We start from the raw sequence: 20,309 nt of genomic DNA on the forward strand, positions 1-20,309 counted from the left end.
TGAATGAATGAGTTAAATGGTGGAGTACACCTTGGACTGGTCACCTGGCAAGAAACTTTTTATATATTTTTTAAATTTCTAAAGCATTCAAAGTGATAGAGGGAAGTAACCATAAAAGTGTCTAGGTAAGAAAAAAAAAGTTGTCAAAGAAGACTCAAAGAAGGCAAATCTACATATAAAATACGATTTTATTAAGAAAATGTAACTTTACAGGCAGCTATGCAGCTAAATATATAAAAACCCACAAGACAAATTATTTTTAAAGGTCCCAGCTGTTGGAAAAAAAGAGAATTGCTGAAGATCACAAAGAAAATGCTTTATTCAAAGAAGCAGAACGCAACCTCTCACTATTAGCTTAGGATTGAAACTGACCCAATGAAGTTTGCTGCTTCCTTTCCCCAATATAAAAGGAATTTTAAAAAGCAGCTGAAATAGAAAAATACATATAAAAACAAATGTACAGTTAAATGTGACATTTTTTTCTTTGAATTTCCATTTTCCGAGATTTTTTAAAATTTATTTACTTATCAGTTTAATTTCCCATCCACTTCATTCATTTTTGATTCATACAGTAGTCCCATGTCATTCACTAACTTCTGTATTTTGTTTCTATTAAAACTAGAGATGGACCGATCTGATATTACGTATTGGTATCAGTCCAATACTGACCTAAATTACTGGATCGGATATCAGAGAGAAATCGGAGAGAAATCAAAAATGTAATCCGATCCATTAAATATCACGTAACTCAGCTCATAACCTTAGCACGTCGAGCAGTATGCGTGACGTGATAGAGTGGCTGTGGCGTGCGAGACCTCTCGGTGGTCTGGTTGAGTGTTTGGAGCCTCGCTACCAAACCAGCATTTCATCTCCAAGAAAGTTATCCCAGAGAGAAGTAAAGCAAGTGTGTAAATTCATCTCTGAATGTTTGTACAGCATTCCCATATTAAGCCCTGCCTCTTCTGCAGGGGCGGGTGTAGCAAAATTTAGCCAGGGGGGCCGATAGGGCATTAACAGGAAAAGGGGGGCACAAAAACATACTTTTCTTTCTTATTCTCAGTTAAAATGTCTAGCTTTTAATAAATAACTATCTGAATCTTACACCCAAAGTTTTAATCTGATGTAAAATGTATAAAATCCATTACTGTATATAGTAACTATTAAGTCTAATATACCCTAGGAAGCTACTTTTTTCCTTTGGGAAGGTTCCATCTGTGCAGTCTGCAAATTTGTTGAAGAAAGATGTTAAGCATCATGAGGTGGAGGGTGGGGGTGCTTCCCTTTTTTTTTTTTTTTTTTTTTGCTGGGAGTTGGCAACCCTATTACCGTAGTTAGGTTGCTTAATATTTCCGCTAAGTGCTCTTTAAAATACCAGAATAAGGAGGATGGAGTAGGTTTAAGTTTATTAGATTGATCAGTTTTGCTGAACTATGAAATATTTTGGGTGCAGTGTATTTTTTGCATACAGGTTTAACAGAATAGCTTTATTTATTTATTTTTTTAAAACTTCAGTATGAACTTATACAAAACACAGCAAGATATTAAAACAGTTTTATTGATTAAAAAATACACTATATCGGATTCATATCGGTATCAGCAGATATCCAAATTTATGATATCGGTATCGGTATTGGACATACAAAAGTGGTATCGTGCCATCTCTAATTCAAACACAGATTGACAAGTTTGCAATACTATTTATAAATAAAAAGCAGTTATTCAGTCATTGACATAATATGCAGAGAGGCATATGGTTTACAGCTTTAAATGATAGTGTTTGTTATAGTTTCACATTATTGTGTTTAGTTGTTTCAAAGTAATAAAGTGTTATAGCTAATTCACAGAAAACAAGTTTTTGAAATATCTTCTTGTGTTTTCCAGATGAAACGTGCATCTGTCTTTCAGCTGGCTTAAGTGTACATGGAAACGTACATCCACTGAAAATAAGACAGAGATTATTTATTAATAACATTTAAGTATCACCATTTAAACGAATGCATTTTCTTTGTATAAATATTTATATTTATTTATTCGTTTGCTCTGTCAGCACTAAAGTGACTTTATTACCTCTGACTCCTTGAGATTAATGGATTTTCCATCAGACAACTGTTTGAAGATTTCTGTTGAAGAACACAACTTTGAGTTTAAACTGTACAAATCATGAACCTTAATCAAATCTTAGAAGCGAGAAAGATGTTTTCAACTGAAAAAACTTTTCATTCTCACTGCATGAGATTTATTTTCAGCTATCTACACATCTACTGTTGTTATTTCTTCTCGGCTTCACTTACTCTTCATGCAGTCCAAGCGAATCATGAGATTGATGAAGCACTCCAGTGCCATGTGTCCAGAGGAGGCGCCATAGCGCAGAGCCATCAGACTGAGCATGTCATCTGAAACCTTCATTCCTGAAGAACACACACAGTCAGACTTCAGGAGGAGTTTGCTTATCTATCCATCTATCTAATTGCATTATTAAGCTGGTATGAAATCCCATGCCATTTGTGAGGATGACAGACAGTAGTCACAATATTCAGCCATGTGCAAAGTCATAAGGATGACCTGACATCAAGAGTAAGTAAGTAGGATGTGGGCCAACAGCTGGACTCGGGATCATCTAATCTTGCCATCAGGCTTTAAATATGTTTGGAAAACAATCTCATCCAGCTCCAAAGGAGCTATTCAGGGCTTTGGTTGTTTCATGGGATGGGTAGTGTACAGGGAGGGAGGTTCTCTGGTTGAACCTGTCCTGTCTGGCTGATGCAAATAAAGCAGAAGTCACAGATAAAGGTATATTTTGCCTAACCAGATAATAAGGACAAGGGGGGCAGGTATTTGCAGATATTAGAAACCCTCATTTCCCCTCATCCAAATGCACCAGGAAGTGGTTTGTGTGCTTGTAACTTTATGATGATAATTTTTATCCAAACATTAACATGTTTACTGTGACGTTTACAATATCATCTATATAATGAATATATATTAATTATACAATACTATACTATAATTCTTGTATTTTTTCTAATGATAATTTATGCAGTTAAACTATAATCTAGAATTTTATTACATAATTTAATGTGATTCAGTGTTGCAGTATGAAGCACAGAATTTTTTTTTTGTTCATACTATTTATATTTGAACATATTACATTTATATTAAATATACTGAATCCTTGTCTGATATACCTGAAGCTACAAATGCGTTCCTCAGCTCACTCAGTGACAGCGTTCCTGTTTTTGAAACGTCGGTGAGGAAGAAAGTCTCCTGATAAGAGAAGAAAAAAAAAGAAACTGTGATCAGGGAAAATCTTCACATCTATAGCAGATGTAGTGATATATGTTTTAAGACTGTTTTTTTCCCTTTACCTTGTACTTGGTGACCTTGTTCCACAGACGGACAAATTCCTCACTGTTTAGTTTGCCTGTGATTGATGTCTTTTAAAACCCACATTAAGGTAGCAAAGGGACAAATCTTAGTCTGGTCTTTCAGATGAGTAATGCTGGTTATATCAACAGAAGACCACTCAGGTTTGCTTACACATAGACTATTCTTCTGTTATGTACCTACAAAGATTCATTGTTACTTTTCAACAGCTCAGAAAGGCAAACTACAAAGTTTCTTAATCTGCTTTTTCTAGTATCACATGTATTATAACAGGATACATCAATTAGAGCCACCATGCTGCGACAGGCATCAAGGCTGAACCCTCCAGATTTCATTTCTCCTAAATAAAACAGAGTTGAATTAGCAAAGACAGTGTAGCACAATTGTCATCCACAGTATTCAGAGTCATAGACTGCATGTCGAAGTAGCCATGGCGACTAAGAAACTGAGGGTCTTGCACACCCTGCTGTATTACTGATGTTTACACTCATGTGGACCACAGTTAATTTTGTATTAATAAGTTAGAGTCATATTCTCATAAACCAGAGTTTGCCAGAGTCCGATGAAGGCTTACAGGAAATAATACTGATTTCTAAATTGGACGGGTCAGACCTGGAAACTACGCTATATGAACAAAAGTATTTACAGGGCTCCAAACCTCCTCTGGCAATAACATCAGCACAAAAACTGTGCACAAGGAGCTTCATGGAATGGGTTCCCATGGCCAAACAGCCATGTGTAGGTGGCCCAGTAAATTTAAATTGAGCTTGACAGACTTTTTAAAGGCCAAACCTTTCAGGATGTTTTCATTTAGAAGCCTCTGGAGCTGCTCAGCATCCACTTCTTCATACTGAAACATTAATTGATTTGGTTTACTACATGATACATTACACAGACGTTAGACACATAATGCTATATAAACTTGTAATATTGCAGTAATGCGGCTAATATTATTAGCAAAAAGATCTTTTTTAATTACCTTGTCAGAGTATTGACGGAAGAATGTTTTCTTGTTTTCTTCATCCTGATGATTTTTTACTTTTGTGACCTGACGAGTCAACAGTTCACATTAATAACACATGAACAGCAAAATAACACGGACACAATTAAATGATTTGTTACAAACCTTTTCAACTGGCTCATATCTTTGCTCATTTGAATTTGAATTCTCACTGTGGGGAGACCAATATGCATTACTTTCATAGAAATCAATTGTAATGTGTCAAATGCAAATTTTGTTTCAAAACTTTTTTTTATGTCATATCTTCAGACATCGAGGGTGAGCATACTAGCAACACGTCTCTTCTCTTGAGTGGATGGTGAGGATGAAGGAGGCTGTCTCGTTGGGTTTGAAGGTGGATGGCACAATCAGGTATTCACCAGGCTTCAGCATAAGGAACTCTATCACCTCACGAGCATTCATGTATTTATCACTCCGAGCAACAGGCAGATGGGTGTTGAAGAACATTGCTGGAAACTTCCCACTTTGCGTTTTGTACTGAAATTATTCAAAGTGATATTTCAGCTCCCCAATTTCATTTGAAGAAGTTTCTGAAGTGCGTACAGACATGTCAACTTGAAGGTTTTATGTATCAGCACATAAATTAGCTGTAAAATGAGATAAATACAATCACAAATGAACACCAACAGTCATAGCTGGACTGGCCATCGGGCATACCGGGCATTTGCCCGGTGGGCCGCTGGTGATTTTTTGTTTTTATGGGCCGATGGATTTTTTTTTTTTTTTTTTTTTAGGAAGGGTGTATATAATGAAAGGTGTTGGATTGGCCAATTGGTCATGATCGACTCTGGGCTGGACCAATTACAGCCGAGGAGGCTGGATGCACCCTCCCCCTTGTTTAGCAATCACGTGATTTTCGCGCATTGCATGCCGGGAACTCGTGGCAAAACAATCCAAGTACCGCATCAAATGCAAACATTTGCAGCACCGCAAAACGTTCATTCTCCGGTTCCAATACCTTCTTTTTTTTCTTTGCCGCACAAAAAAGGAATGTACAAAACAAAAGGAGAACAATGCCAGTCCGTACAAAGACAGACTCGACGAAAAGACAAAGAAAAGATACGAGGAAAAAATCAAAGGAGTGAAAGAGTGGACAAAAGACGTCAGCGTGCTGCCCAACTTTCACCACGCTCAGATTTATAATTATACGCTTCTTGGAGTGAGTGCATACACTCATGAAGTTTAGTAACTTCAGGTCACTGCAACAAGCCCAGGTACAGTTTACCGACGGACAGGACCTTGAAACGCACCGTGTAGAACGAAAGACTATTGTACATATCATAAGTTTACCAGTCTCACAAATCGTCTTCATAAATACACATTCATTAACAGTTTATTAATAGGACCTTTGAGCTCAACGGTAATTAATTAGTAGTGGAAATAATTTCTGGTAGTGTAACAGTGTTTATGTGGTATTATTCCACTTGCCACAAATATCAGTGTAATGGGGAAACAGCGCCCCCCCTCTCGGTGTGGCTGGCTGCAGTAATCGCTGCCAGTCTGCCGTAGCCATACGAGAGGTGAGTTGTATTGTTCCGCACACAATATAGCTAAGTAGTACAGACACATAAAACATGTTTGATTAGCTGAAGAGCACCGAGTGTAATAAGTGCTTAGTGGACACATGTCCAACACCAGTTTTATGTACTTTTCATTTGTTTATTAATGTGTGAAACTGCATGCTAAAGCGGAATGCTAATGAGATGTTCTGCCGTAGTGTGCTGTGCGGAGTGGTGTGTGGCGAGCCTGTGCACTGATAATACACCGTTGTTTCCATTCAGGTACATCATTTGTTGTTGCTGTTATTTTATTGTATATTAGAAATTGTAATATTGCTGCAGTAATCGCTGCCAGTCTGCCGTAGCCATACGAGAGTGTGCTGTGCGGAGTGGTGTATGGCGAGCCTGTGCACTGATAATACACCGTTGTTTCCATTCAGGAAATAAAGTGGCAACGATCGATCAGAGACTCCTTGTCTTTTTAAAAACACTACACAACGCAGAGTCGAGGAGTCTGGGCCGAACTGTTGCAGCGGGATGAAGCAGAAACCGGTTACAGTAGCATTACAGAAATGTAGCAGTGACAATAATATTGTATGTTGTAATCGCAATGGACAATTAGTGATACAAAACAACTGTTTTATCTTGTGAATAAAAGTACATGGTTTTGTCAGTGTACCATGGTTATAACAGAAGCGAAACGCAATATTGTGTCAGGACAATTCACTATTTATGCACAATAAACAAAGGAGCATAGCGCGACAATTTCTGTTCAGCGCCAGACTTGCTTGTAACCTATATCACCAATTATGTTAAGAAAAATGACGCATTAACTACTACAAAACTCTGACCTTTGTGGGAATGCTTGGAGCAGACTAACATGTGAGCTGGAGTGTTCTGCAACGTTATATTTGGTATATCCAGACCATCCGTCGGCTCTTACTTCGGAAACATGGCTTAAAAATTTTCACTTCAACGACGTAATCCGATAAAAAAAAACGATCTCTTTACCCATCGGCTTCCCGTGGCTGTCATGCGACCGGCTATTGCAGTTAATAATACAACAGCTTCTTGCCATTTTTTGGGTTTCTTTTTATCGCTGTGTAAGTGAGTTCAATTGAAAGCCTGCGTGCGCTAGTACCTCTTGCCACAAGTTCCCAGAATCCTTTGCGGTTTTATCCCTGAATGACGTCACATTTCAATCTTTATCCTGGTGGGCCGGTCTCTAGTCAAAATGCCCGGGCCGATTTTTTGTCCCAGTCCAGCCTTGCCAACAGTTGGCGTACAACAAACTGAAACACTGTGGCGGGACCTCGAGAGAGTTGAGCATAAACAAATGCAGACAAACCTCAATGAATTGCAGCAACAATGTTCTTTCATGTTATTGCTGCTAAAGCTGGTTCTACAGCTTATTGAACCATGGGGTGTACTTAGTTTTTCCACACACCTCTTATTTGGCTTGGCCTTTGTTACATAAATAATTACACAGTGTGTTATATCATGCATTGTTTTTGATTTAAACAATCTTACAACATAGCAGTGTTTCCTGATACATAAAACCTTAATAGTGAAAGACAGTGTACTTTCTTTTTCACATCACCATACAGTGGCTTGCAACAGTATTCGGCCCCCTTGAACTTTCCCACATTTTGTCACATTACAGCCACAAACATGAATCAATTTTATTGGAATTCCACGTGAAAGACCAATTCAAAGTGGTGTACACGTGAGAAGTGGAACGAAAATCATACATGATTCCAAACATTTTTTACAAATAAATAACTGCAAAGTGGGGTGTGCATAATTATTCAGCCCCCTGAGTTAATACTTTGTAGAACCACCTTTTGCTGCAATTACAGCTGCCAGTGTTTTAGGGTCTGTCTCTACCAGCTTCGCACATCTAGAGACTGAAATCTAAGGAGCTTGGAAAGAAAACCGTCTGGACTTCTTTAAGTTGCTTAAAGACGTTTCACCTCTCATCCAAGAAGCTTCTTCAGTTCTAAGGTCAAATGGTGGAGAGTCCCAGATTTAAACCCAGTGGGAGTATCCCCCCAATAGAGGGAGCCAAGGGAGCCTTGGCTCATGTGATTAGGTAGAGGATCATCAGGGGGACCTTTTGTCCCTCTTTTGGGGGGATACTCCTACTGGGTTTAAATCTGGGACTCTCCACCATTTGACCTTAGAACTGAAGAAGCTTCTTGGATGAGAGGTGAAACGTCTTCAAGCAACTTAAAGAAGCCCAGACGCTTTTCTTTCCAAGCTCCTTAGATTACGATGATCTGGATGACTGAGAACCTTCACAGACATCTACAGACTGAAATCCTTGCCCATTCTTCTTTGCAAAACAGCTCCAGCTCAGTCAGATTAGATGGACAGCGTTTGTGAACAGCAGTTTTCAGATCTTGCCACAGATTCTGGATTGGATTTAGATCTGGACTTTGACTGGGCCATTCTAACACATGGATATGTTTTGTTTTAAACCAGTCCATTGCTGCCCTGGCTTTAGGTTTAGGGTCGTTGTCCTGCTGGAAGGTGAACCTCCGCCCCAATCTCAAGTCTTATGCAGACTCCAAGAGGTTTTCTTCTAAGATTGCCCTGTATTTGGCTCCATCCATCTTCCCATCAACTCTGACCAGCTTCCCTGTCCCTGCTGAAGAGAAGCACCCCCAGAGCATGATGCTGCCACCACCATATTTGACAGTGGGGATGGTGTGTTCAGAGTGATGTGCAGTGTTAGTTTTCCGCCACACACAGCGTTTTGCATTTTGGCCAAAAAGTTCCATTTTGGTCTCATCTGACCAGAGCAGCTTCTTCCACATGTTTGCTGTGTCCCCCACGTGGCTTGTGGCAAACTGCAAACAAGTCTTCTTATGGTTTCTGTTAACAATGGCTTTCTTCTTGCCACTCTTTATGCAAAGACCAACTTTGTGCAGTGCACGACTAATAGTTTTCCTATGGACAGATTCCCCCACCTGAGCTGTAGATCTCTGCAGCTCGTCCAGAGCCACCATGGGCCTCTTGGCTGCATTTCTGATCAGCGCTCTCCTTGTTCGGCCTGTGAGTTTAGGTGGACGGCCTTGTCTTGGTAGGTTTACAGTTGTGCCATACTCCTTCCATTTCTGAATGATTGCTTGAACAGTGCTCCGTGTGATGTTCAAGGCTTGGGAAATCTTTTTGTAGCCTAAGCCTGCTTTAAATTTCTCAATAACTTCATCCCTGACCTGTCTGGTGTGTTCTTTGGACTTCATGGTGTTGTTGCTCCCAATATTCTCTTAGACAACCTCTGAGGCCGTCACAGAGCAGCTGTATTTGTACTGACATTAGATTACACACAGGTGCACTCTGTTTAGTCATTAGCACTCATCAGGCAATGTCTATGGGCAACTGACTGCACTCAGACCAAAGGGGGCTGAATAATTACGCACACCCCACTTTGCAGTTATTTATTTGTAAAAAATGTTTGGAATCATGTATGATTTTCGTTCCCCTTCTCACGTGTACACCACTTTGTGTTGGTCTTTCACGTGGAATTCTAATAAAATTGATTCATGTTTGTGGCTGTAATGTGACAAAATGTGGGAAAGTTCAAGGGGGCCGAATACTTTTGCAAGCCACTGTATGTGTATTATAAACATGAAATAGAATAAATTAGCTTTGGGTGGCTGTAGCTCAGGTGGCAGAGCAGGTCAGCCACTAATCAGAAGGTCGGTAGTTCGATCCCAGGCTGCACCCTGGCTGCATGCCAAATATCCTTGGGCAAGATACTAACCCCGTGTTTGCCTACTGGTGGTGGTCAGAGGGCCCGGTGGCGCCAGTGTCCGGCAGCCTCGCCTCTGTCAGTGCGCCCCAGGGCAGCTGTGGCTACAATGTAGCTTGCTATCGCCAGTGTGTGAATGTGTGTGTGAATGGGTGGATGACTGAATGTAGTGTAAAGCGCTTTGGGGTCCTATGGACTAGAAAAGCGCTATACAAATGCAGGCCATTTACCATTTAGCTTCTTACGTCTTTGGTCACCTTGAAGGACGTCAGGAATTTCATTCATGTTGGGAATAAATAATAATTCAGTTAGTCATTAGTTAGTTATTTCAACATGTGCACAGCCACTGTATGAATGTTTGGACAGCATATTAAAGCTTGGCTTGCTAACAAAATGTTTTCTAGCCCACAAATAATTTTTATGTTGTAGTTAATTTTTGATCTGTCATTTTCTGCATTTAAATGCCACATTATTATTGTTGTTTCCACATTACGATACAAATTCTGACAATGGTTAAATACATTTTCATGCTCTGAAAATGTCAACTTCAACATGGTTTTTATTTTCACCATAGTTAGTTTATGTTCTCTTTTGCATGCATTTTCTTTCCATATGTATGATAGATAGAGACAGAGAAATACTTACTAAATATACAGAAAAACCAATGTGGAGGTTCTACACCAGGCGTCTGTTCCTCTTGTCAGGCTTTTGCATGAGAGACACTAGGATGTTTTTCTCCCCATTGGACTCAGAGTTTTCACCTACGACCTTAATTCGATACTGTGGATTTGTCCAGAAAGTGTCTGGAGGACATAGAGGGAAAAATATGTTTTATTTACATGAATTGAAGATTAAAACATTATGTTTTTGCTGTATGTGGCGCTGGCCCTTTCCCTCATTCCCCTTATTTGTCAGAGCTCAGTGACAATCAGTTTCTGCATGTTTCTGTAACTTCTGTGCTCTTCTTACATCCAACACAAAAACTGCAGTCGTGGTGCTTTGATTGTACTCAGAACTCGGAAATTCTGCCTTCTGAATAGGAAGATGTAGGCAACACCAGACTGCAGATGAGCTGCATACAGGGCTGGACTGGGACAAAAAATCAGCCCAGGCATTTTGACTAGAGACCGGCCTACCATTATAGGAAAAATCATAAAGCCTTTGAATGAAAACAAACGCTGTTGTGACAGTGATATACACTGTTTTGATGGTATATATGTATCAATCTATCAATTGTTTGTTGTAAGATTGAGATAATTATTCATTAAAAGCTAGATATTTTAAATGAGAATAAGAAAGAAAAGTATTTCTTTGTGCCCCCCTCTCCCTGTTAATGCCCTACATGGCCCCCCCGGCAAAACTTAGCTAGACCCGCCCCTGCAGTTGCCAGCCGTCAGCTACGTAAAAAAGGATCCTGGGGTTATTTGTCTCTCAGAAACAGTTCATAACTTCCCTTCAACTCATTCATGTCACCTAAAAGGTAAACCTGTTTCTCCATCACCTGTTCAGCTCTGATGATTCAGTAAAGACATCTCCTGGTTTCATCTTCATGTTTCCCTCTCACCACATACCCAAACCGATATCATGACCAGCAGCTTTTACAGCTGTGGCTCCAGCAAACATCAGCTGATACTAGAAAGCATCTAAGTATTCTAACAACAGCTGATCAAGCTTAAACGTGCTGCTGTTGTTTAGCGCGACATCCGCTGGTTTCCTCTTTCGGCGCAAAGTGAGCGATAAACAAACGAGAGAGAAAATCCGATCAGCTGATCATTGATCAGTTTCATGATTGAAGTAGCAACAGGAGAGGGAGGGGTGAGAATGAGAGAAGAAGAGGCAGCTGTGCAGCAAAGACACAGAATAACTCCAGCTTTGTGTCTTTTTCATTCTAGCTGAAGTCCGGGACAAACTGTGTCCCTTTTCACCTCGATACGAAACGCTTGATATTTTCTCTGAATACAAGACAATTCCGTTTTTCATGGGACGGTTGGCAACACTAATAATTAACCTTATGAACAAAATAAAGTTCAACATCAGTAACATCATAGCACCCACCCAGCTATATAGAAACTCTGTCATGCTAGCTAGTACCCAGAATGAAAAAGTCGCATAACGAAAATAAACTACCCCTAAACTTGGTTTATATCTCACCCAGAGAGACTGCAGGTCATAACTTCTTACCTGAAGTTCAGTTCACCTGACACTCCGACCGTCGGCCGCCTCTGGTCTCTGCTTCACCTGCTTCCCCTTTCCCCCATCCACCTGCTGGCCTCCTCCACTTGCTAATGTTACTGAATCTGTGGAAGCTCCACGATAGCCACCGCAAGAAGTAACGAATAACGACCCTATCTAAATCCCAGTAACGATTGAATCCTGATTTTGGCATAATAACTAGTTACCGTGCTCGTTACCACAATAATAACGTAGTTACTGTAACGCGTTAGTCCCAACACTCAATATAGGTTAAAAGGTTGTACTTTCACCTGCATTTTAAACTAAATATTACACCGGTTTGTTTAAGCAGTAACTGGAAAAAACAGTTCAGACTAAATTTCCCTTAAAGACCAGAACTACTTGAGTAACTGAGTCACTTTTAGAGCAGCAAGTACACAATGCAGATGTCAACATTTTTACAACATGTAATTTTATCCATCATGTCTTCATGAAACAGTACCAAAGCTGATTACTGCTTACCAATCACTCCAGTCTCCTTCCCACTCTCCTTTGCCCCAGGGGTTCCACAAACGGATCAGCTTCACAACTTTTCCTTGGCTAATAAGCTGGCAGCAGGCAACAGAAAAATCAGTTGTTATGGTATTTAAATGTATGCTCAAAGGTTTTTAAATCTCCCCTTTAACATATTTGTCCAATATGTCAGGAACCTGTTTTTGCTGTAATTCTTCCTAAACTGCATACTCTGGGAAATGTTATTACTGTAGATTCACTTCCAATAATAACTGTGATTACTGTATAATTCTTTACCTCTTTAACCCCTGTTACAGTGTAGGCGTGCCCTTGGACCAGTCCATTTGGCAAAACTGTGTTAGCAGATGTTTCCTACAACCAAAGAACATTATTTTTATTTTTTACAATGACCAAAGACTTCTGATACAATAATATCATTAGGAAAAAGTGACTGCAAAATTTTTCGTTATGTTGATTTAAAGCAAATTTCAACATTTTGCGACACACTTATTTGTCTTCATAAAGCTACTTCTGGCAGTCAATTAACAAAAAAGTTCAAATCAAATCAAATCACTTTTATTGTCACATCACATGTGCAGGTACATTGGTACAGCACATGTGAGTGAAATTCTTGTGTGCGAGCTTCACAAGCAACAGAGTTGTGCAAAATACAATAATGTAAACAAGCAAAATACAAGAATGGCTACATCTGAAACTAATAAATATATGTACAATATATAATAGTATATGCATTTCTGGATGTGTATACTAAATATTTTTCTACGTGTGTGTGTGTGTGTGTGTGTGTGTGTGTGTGTGTGTGTGTGTGTGTGTGTGTGTGTGTGTACACATATTTTACAAATTAAATAGAGTAAACAATAAATAAAAATATATAAAATAAAATATACAGAGTGAGACATGTGCAAAACAGTGGCGTTACTGTACAGTATGGAGTGCATAATGTTAAAGTTCCAGTAGTGAAGCTGAGGTGTCTATGAAGTGTTCAGCAGTCTGATGGCCTGGTGGAAGAAGCTGTCTCTCAGTCTGCTGGTTCGGGACCGGATGCTGCAGAACCTCCTTCCTGATGGAAGTAGTCTGAACAGTTTATGGCTGGGGTGACTGGAGTCCTTGATGATCCTCCCCGCTTTCCTCAGGCACCGCTTCCTGTAGATGTCTTGGAGGGAGGGAAGCTCACCTCCAATTATCCGTTCAGAGCACCGCACTACTCGCTGGAGAGTCTAGCTATCAACTCAAGTCACCCTCAATATAAGGATTCACAGATGCGGGAGACCAAAGTTACAAAAAAAATATTTCTTCTAAAATTAAAAAAAGGCTTTTGCCATGAAAATGATGGGTATAATCTATGTACATCATTCTCAGTTCATGTATGCATACAAAAAAAATCCACATCACAAGATGCTTGTGTTCAAGTATATTCACCATCTTCATCTCCATGATTTAGCATTCTCATCTTTCCATGAGAAGGCGGTGCTGTTGCCATACCAGGTGGTGATGCATCCAGTGAGGATGCTCTCAATGGCACAGTGATAGAAGCTCCTGAGGATGCAGGGACTCATGCCGAATCTTTTCAGTCTCCTGAGAAAGAAGAGGCGCTGCTGCGCCTTCTTCACTGTTTTGTTTGTGTGTACTGACCATGTAAGATCCTCAGCCAGGTGTACGCCAAGGAACCGGAAGCTGCTCACTCTCTCCACAGCAGCGCCGCTGATGGTGATGGGGGTGTGTACTTCTCTGCACCTCCGGAAGTCCACTATCAACTCCTTTGTCTTTGCGACGTTGAGGGTGAGATGGTTGTAAGTAAGTAAGTAAGTAAAATTTATTTATATAGCACTTTTTAAGACAAAAACGCTGTTACAAAGTGCTTCACATAAAAACATGTCAAACGAACAATATTAGAAGAAATATAAAAGCATATCAAACAGGCAATAGTACAATATAAATATAAAATAAGACAACATATTACCCAAATGCCTGTCTAAACAGATGAGTTTTAAGCTGTTTTTTAAAAGAGGCCACCGTGTCGATGGTGCGTAGTGAGGAGGGTAAACCGTTCCACAGTATTGGAGCCAGGGTTTGAAAAGCGTGATCCCCCTTTGTTTTCAGACGAGTCCGTGGAATAGATAGACGACCACTATCAGTGGATCTAAGAGTTCGCTTTGGAGAATAGGGTTTGAGAAGCTCCGAGATATAGATGGGGGCCTCACCTTGTAGAGACTAAAATCCTCACCTTTACGTTTATAAACTTATATCTATACCCAATCAGAAGCCAATGCAAGGATTTTAGTATAGGAGTGATATGGGAAAATTTATTGCTGTGGGTTAAAAGCCTTGCTGCAGCATTTTGAACCGCTTGGAGCCGATTTAGTGAGGCCTTAGATACACAGGAGAAAAGTGCATTACAATAGTCTAGCCGGGAGGAAATAAAGGTGTGGACAAGCATCTCCAGTTCGGTTGTGGAGACAATAGTCCTGAGTTTGGCAATATTTCTTAAGTGGAAAAAGCAGGAACGGATCACGGATTTAATATGAACGTCAAAGGACAAAGATTGGTCAAAAATTATCCCAAGATTCCGAGCAGTGGCTTTTATCGTCGATGAAAAAGCACCCAGATGTTGACTAATTTGGGGCTTGATATTCTCTGGGGCAAGGATTAAGCACTCTGTCTTATCTGCGTTCAGTTGCAGGAAATTGTTTGTCATCCAAAGATTAATTTCCTTAAGACAGTCCATAAGAGTGGATAGCTTGTCTAATTCCCAAGATTTAAAAGAAATGTATAATTGGATGTCGTCTGCATACAAATGATAAGAAATATTTTTGAAACCGCTAATGATCCGGCCTAAGGGAAGAATATATAGTGAAAATAACAGGGGGCTTAAAACCGAACCTTGTGGAACTCCACATAGGAACTTCGCCACGTCTGATTGGAAGTTTCCCACTGAAACTAGAAGCGTCCTATCTTCCAGAAATGAGGTGAACCACTTTAGGACAGATCCAGATATCCCTACCATGCAATTTAAGCGATGGATTAAGATCTGATGGTCAACGGTATCAAAGGCTGAACTAAGGTCCAGAAGAACCAGGACTGAGCAATCACCCCTGTCTCACTGTTGGTGATAAGACCCACCACTGTAGTGTCGTCCGCAAACTTCACAATGATGTTGGAGTTGTTAGTGGCCGTGCAGTCGTAGGTGTAGAGTGAGTACAGGAGAGGGCTCAGTACACACCCCTGTGGAGCACCAGTGTTCAGTGTGATGGGGGATGAGGTGATGCTGCCCAGTCTGACCACTTGGCGTCTGTCAGACAGGAAGCTAAGGATCCAGCTGCAGAGGGAGCTGCTCAGTCCTAGATCCTGCAGTTTCCTATCCAGCTTCGAGGGAACGATGGTATTGAATGCTGAGCTGTAATCTACAAACAGCATTCTCACATACGTGTCTCTCTTCTCCAGGTGTGACAGGGCAGTATGTAGTGTCAGGGCTATGGCATCATCAGTGGACCTGTTGTGGCGGTATGCGAACTGTAGAGGGTCCAGTGAGTCGGGTAGTGCAGAGCAGATGAAGTCCCTGACCAGCTTCTCGAAGCATTTGCTTACGATGGGGGTCAGGGCTACAGGTCGCCAGTCGTTCAATGAGGAGATGGTGGAGGATTTGGGTACAGGGACGATGGTGGCCATTTTGAAGCAGGCTGGGACTACAGACAGAGAGAGGGAAAGGTTGAAGATGTGCGTGAACACTCCAGCCAGCTGAGCCGCGCATGACTTGAGGACGCGGCCGGGAATCCCGTCCGGACCAGTAGCTTTGCGTGCGTTCACCTTCCTGAAGCACCTCCGCACATCCTCCTCAGACACAGTGTGCGCACTGACGTCATCCACGGTGCGCACACTGTCCGGTCTCATGGTGTTCGCTGTGTCGAATCTAGTGTAGAATACGTTTAGATCCTCACACAGAGAGGCCGTGGTCTCAGTGTGCTGGTTTTCCCTCTAAAGTCTGTGATCGTGTTTAGTCCCTGCCACATACTCCGAGGGTTGTCAAACTGTTGCTCCACCCTGTCCCTGTACTCACGTTTGGCTGCTTTGATCATCTTCCGGAGTTGGTAATGTGCGTGTTTGTAGTCCGATGTACTCTGAAAGTTTTGCAACTTTCAGAGTCAAATAGGTCAAAACTGTCTTCTAGTTCCAGAATCTACATTCCCAATTAAGCACATCCCAAAGTGCATGCTAACTTGGGTTGCATTTTTGCAGTATTGGTTGATTACTCCATAACTGTAACTTATCATTACATCATTGCTTTAGTTTTATATTTTTCGTGGAATATGTTACCAGTTTTATCAGTTGATAATGAAGTGCAGTCTGAGTGGAAAACACTCAACACATTTTAAATCTCACCATCTCTCATCCGCAAAACAAAATCATGATGTGGGAGACCAGGAAGTATTGGCTATCAAGCTCACTTCGGAGGAATGGAGGCACTGGCTGGAGAGCATGGCTCAACCATTTATTGTTTGGACAGACCACAAAAATCTGGCATATCTGCAATCAGCTAAACATCTAAATACTTGACAGAGACGCCCGTGAATATGTTATAGCCTGTTCAACCTGCGCTTGGAATAAGCACTGGAACCAACCACCTGCTGGTCGATTACAACCACTGCCTACTGCTCTCCAATGTGTTGCAACATCCAATCAATCTATCTGAAGCTAGCAGCTACCTTGGGTGGAGTACACAATAGCCTGACATCTCGGTGTGGTGGGGCATTGTCTGCTGGGCTGTGCGGACGCACCTGCAGGGCATCCGCAATCACGCCCGACGTGTTAAAACATGGCGACTCAAGGGTTGGTTTGTGTTGTGGCGAGAAGTGCTGAATAAAGATGGCTAAAATTCAAGATCTGTGGTCCCACCGTGCCTTATTCTCACCACACTGGTGCCGAAACCCAGGACGCGGCACAACAGAGCCAGGGCAGGGAGGGGCTGTCCCAGATGATGGCTGACTTGGCGGCTATCCAGCAGGAGCAGGTGGCAGAGGTACGCGTTAGGCACCTTAGCAGCCGGAGGTGGTAGACGAGGCAGGCAATAGTCCGCGCCGGCCGGAGGAGAGTAAGCGGCTGGGTGAAGGGCTGCTACTGCCAGGAGCAGTGGAGGAGCTGCTCCAGCCGAATGCGGCAGACAAGGCACGCGAGGTGTCTACACCTACTGGAGGTAGAGGAGCCACTGCGGGAAGGGCTGCTCCAGCCGGGAGTGGTGGAGGAGGCCCTCAAGCCGGAGGTGTACGAGGTGCGAGGGGGTCCATGCCTGCTGGGTGAGGAGCCGCTGCATGAGGGGTTGCTCCAGCCGGGAGTGGTAGAGGAGCCGCTGCAGCCAGAGAGGAATCAGGTGCACGAGGGTCCTGTCCAGCCGGGAGCAGTGGAGCAGCTGCTCCAGCCGGAGACAATGGAGGAGCCACGCAGGGAGACAGAGGTCCCCGTGTAAGGGGGACCTGCACGAACTGGGGCCAAGAGCAAGACGCAAGCTGTCCTGGAACAATGGACGAGTGTCCAACCGCCTTTGAGCAGGTGCTCACGGCTGTGCCTGCAGGGTCGTGCCGGTTCGCCAGGTATTCAACTGCCGGACCAGTGTCGCTGCTGGAGGCGTGGGCGGCCTCCGCAAGAGACACTGCCCTGTCATCAGGTTGGAGGCCGGTGGGCGGGAGTAGGTTCGGCCAGATGGCTCCCCGGCCTCAATCGGGCGATGGGTTGTATGTGGTGGGGGTATGTGGTGGGGTGTGGTCTGCGGTGCCGTGCGGACGCACCTGCAGGACATCCGCAATCACGCCCGCCGTGTTAAAACACAGGACTCAGGGGTTGATGTGTGTTGAGGTGAGAAGTGCTGAATAAAGATGGCTCAAATTCAAGATGGTCCCGCTGTGCCTTATTCTCGCCACACTCGGCTACTGCTCTGACTCTGTTTATTTGTGCTTACCCCTTGAGGTGTACCACAGCTCATCAATGTGTTGGATTTGCCAGCTCTGCATATCAGCCCCCACACGTCTGAACTGGCGTCCGACAGCTGGACGCACATGTGGACGCCACCGGTGAAATCCATCATAGCCTCTGAAGGAGTTCCAGAAGTCATGTCGGTGTAGGAACCACAAACCCTGACAGAGGTAGATAATATTTTTCACAGATCCCCCACATGTAACTTGTTCACTGTATATCGGATAAATCATATGTTTCTTTGCATACTTGGCATAAGCTTTCTCCAGCAGAGCAGGCCAGAACTCATTTGGATCTTTGGAGTGAACAAAGATTAGTCTGCCATTGATCGTCGGCAACTTGTCATCAATGACGACGTCCACCCACCGCCCGAATCTCCAGAACTAAAGTAAAGATACAATTGTTTTGTGAGCTTGTTGTGTTTCATGAAATTTGATCATTAGAGACAAAATAATCCAAACTCTGTGAAATAAACAGCTTTTAAATTTTCGTTTAGTGGGGGAAAAAAACAGTTAAAGATAATAATTACTTCTCTATACTGATAGTTTAATGATGTTTACCCTGAAGTGAAAAATGCCACAGTAGTTCTCTTTGATTTTTTGGTCGAGCGGAACAACTTGTTCAAAAATGTGATTCTGGAAAGTCAGTGCGCCGATTGATGCAAGAAACCAGCAGTTTCCTGTTTAACAACAACAAAAAAAGAACAATCAGGACTGTAGGCAGATACAAGAGTGTAAATATTAGGAGTGAAGAAATGACCCTACCAAGTACACCTTGACCAAAGTCAAATCTGGAGACGCCATCAACCACAAATTCAGCATCAGGAGCAATTTGCTGTAAAACAGGGAGTATGCCCCAAATTTGAGAGGTTTGGGTCTCAGTTTGAAATATGAAACTCTTCCAGGGCCCTTAATTCACAACTTTTTTATATAACAGAAAATGAAATAAACTGAATAATTATCCTGAAAAGAAGCTCATGATCAAAAGTCAGTCAGAAAAAGAAAGAATAATCATAATTTTGTAAACTTGTGGCTTTGATTCTTTTCAGAATGTGAATATTTCATGTTATTTTTAAACTAGATTACAAACTAACTAATCAGGTTGTTTAGGATAACAGAATGCATTTTTAATAGAATATCTTTTATTTAAACCTTAAGGATTGATTTAATTCTTTTTCACAGCCACTAGAGGGCACTGTTATAGTCAAAATTTCACTTCTTGAGTAATGAGAAGATTTATCGTTTCACAATCTCAAATATGGTAGGGCAAAGGTGGAAAAAAATGTTGCTTTGCAGTAATGTGATACTGCGTCTAATGTGCAGTTTAAACATCTTTAAATACTCACCGCAGGTCTTAGCCACTTCACGTGGGCCAGGTCGGAGGGCATCAGTATCCCCTGGCCAACAGACTTTGCATCAGGGGGGAACATGTCATCGAGGTACCTTACTCCTTTGGTTAGACAGTACTGTTTCAGGTTCTTGAAGTCTTGGTTAAAGAACTTCTCAGGGTTGGAGATGCTCCCATATCCCATCTGCTTGTGACGAGCCTCCATAATGTTCAGGCATGCACCAGGAGGAGGCATTGCTGCAGTGTTTGTCTCTGTTTTCAAGAAGTTGGCATGTAAATTTGACAGATTAGTATAATAAATGACACAGTATAAAAAAAACATGTCAGCTCAAATTATAATATATTAATATATATAAATAATGCAAACATTGTTTAGGTTATTTTCTTTCAAAAGAAAAAGAAAATAACTGCAACAAAAAAAGTATCAATGAAATGCCCATATAGTAAGAATATTTAAGAACTATTACTATGAAACTAATAAAAACAAAACAAAACCTAACACTAAAAATAAACAGAAAAAGAAAAACTATAATAACTTTGATTTGAGTCATTAGTCCTTAAATTGTTAAACAAACATTTTACCTGAACGAGTCACGAAAGAGGAAGCATGTTGTTTAGTAGATACGGAGCAGGT

The 20,309-nt window shown here is 41.6% G+C and overlaps 1 pseudogene across 1 annotated transcript; it reads right to left on the minus strand.

Moving 5' to 3' along the window:
* Nucleotides 1–1,709: 1,709 nt before the first annotated feature.
* Nucleotides 1,710–20,309, minus strand: LOC309694842 (calpain-1 catalytic subunit-like; annotated as a pseudogene). The gene is made up of 19 exons (XR_014280789.1): nt 20,258–20,309; nt 19,674–19,927; nt 19,093–19,162; nt 18,889–19,007; nt 18,578–18,711; nt 18,315–18,489; nt 12,644–12,718; nt 12,356–12,383; nt 10,307–10,464; nt 4,674–4,888; nt 4,511–4,556; nt 4,364–4,432; nt 4,177–4,234; nt 3,663–3,724; nt 3,366–3,434; nt 3,186–3,264; nt 2,292–2,408; nt 2,068–2,120; nt 1,710–1,937 (listed from the first exon to the last, which is right to left on the minus strand). The product of XR_014280789.1 is annotated as a calpain-1 catalytic subunit-like (transcript).

This window comes from Aulonocara stuartgranti (genome assembly GCF_965226115.1).
Source record: "Aulonocara stuartgranti genome assembly, chromosome: 19".
Lineage (NCBI taxonomy): Eukaryota > Metazoa > Chordata > Actinopteri > Cichliformes > Cichlidae > Aulonocara > Aulonocara stuartgranti.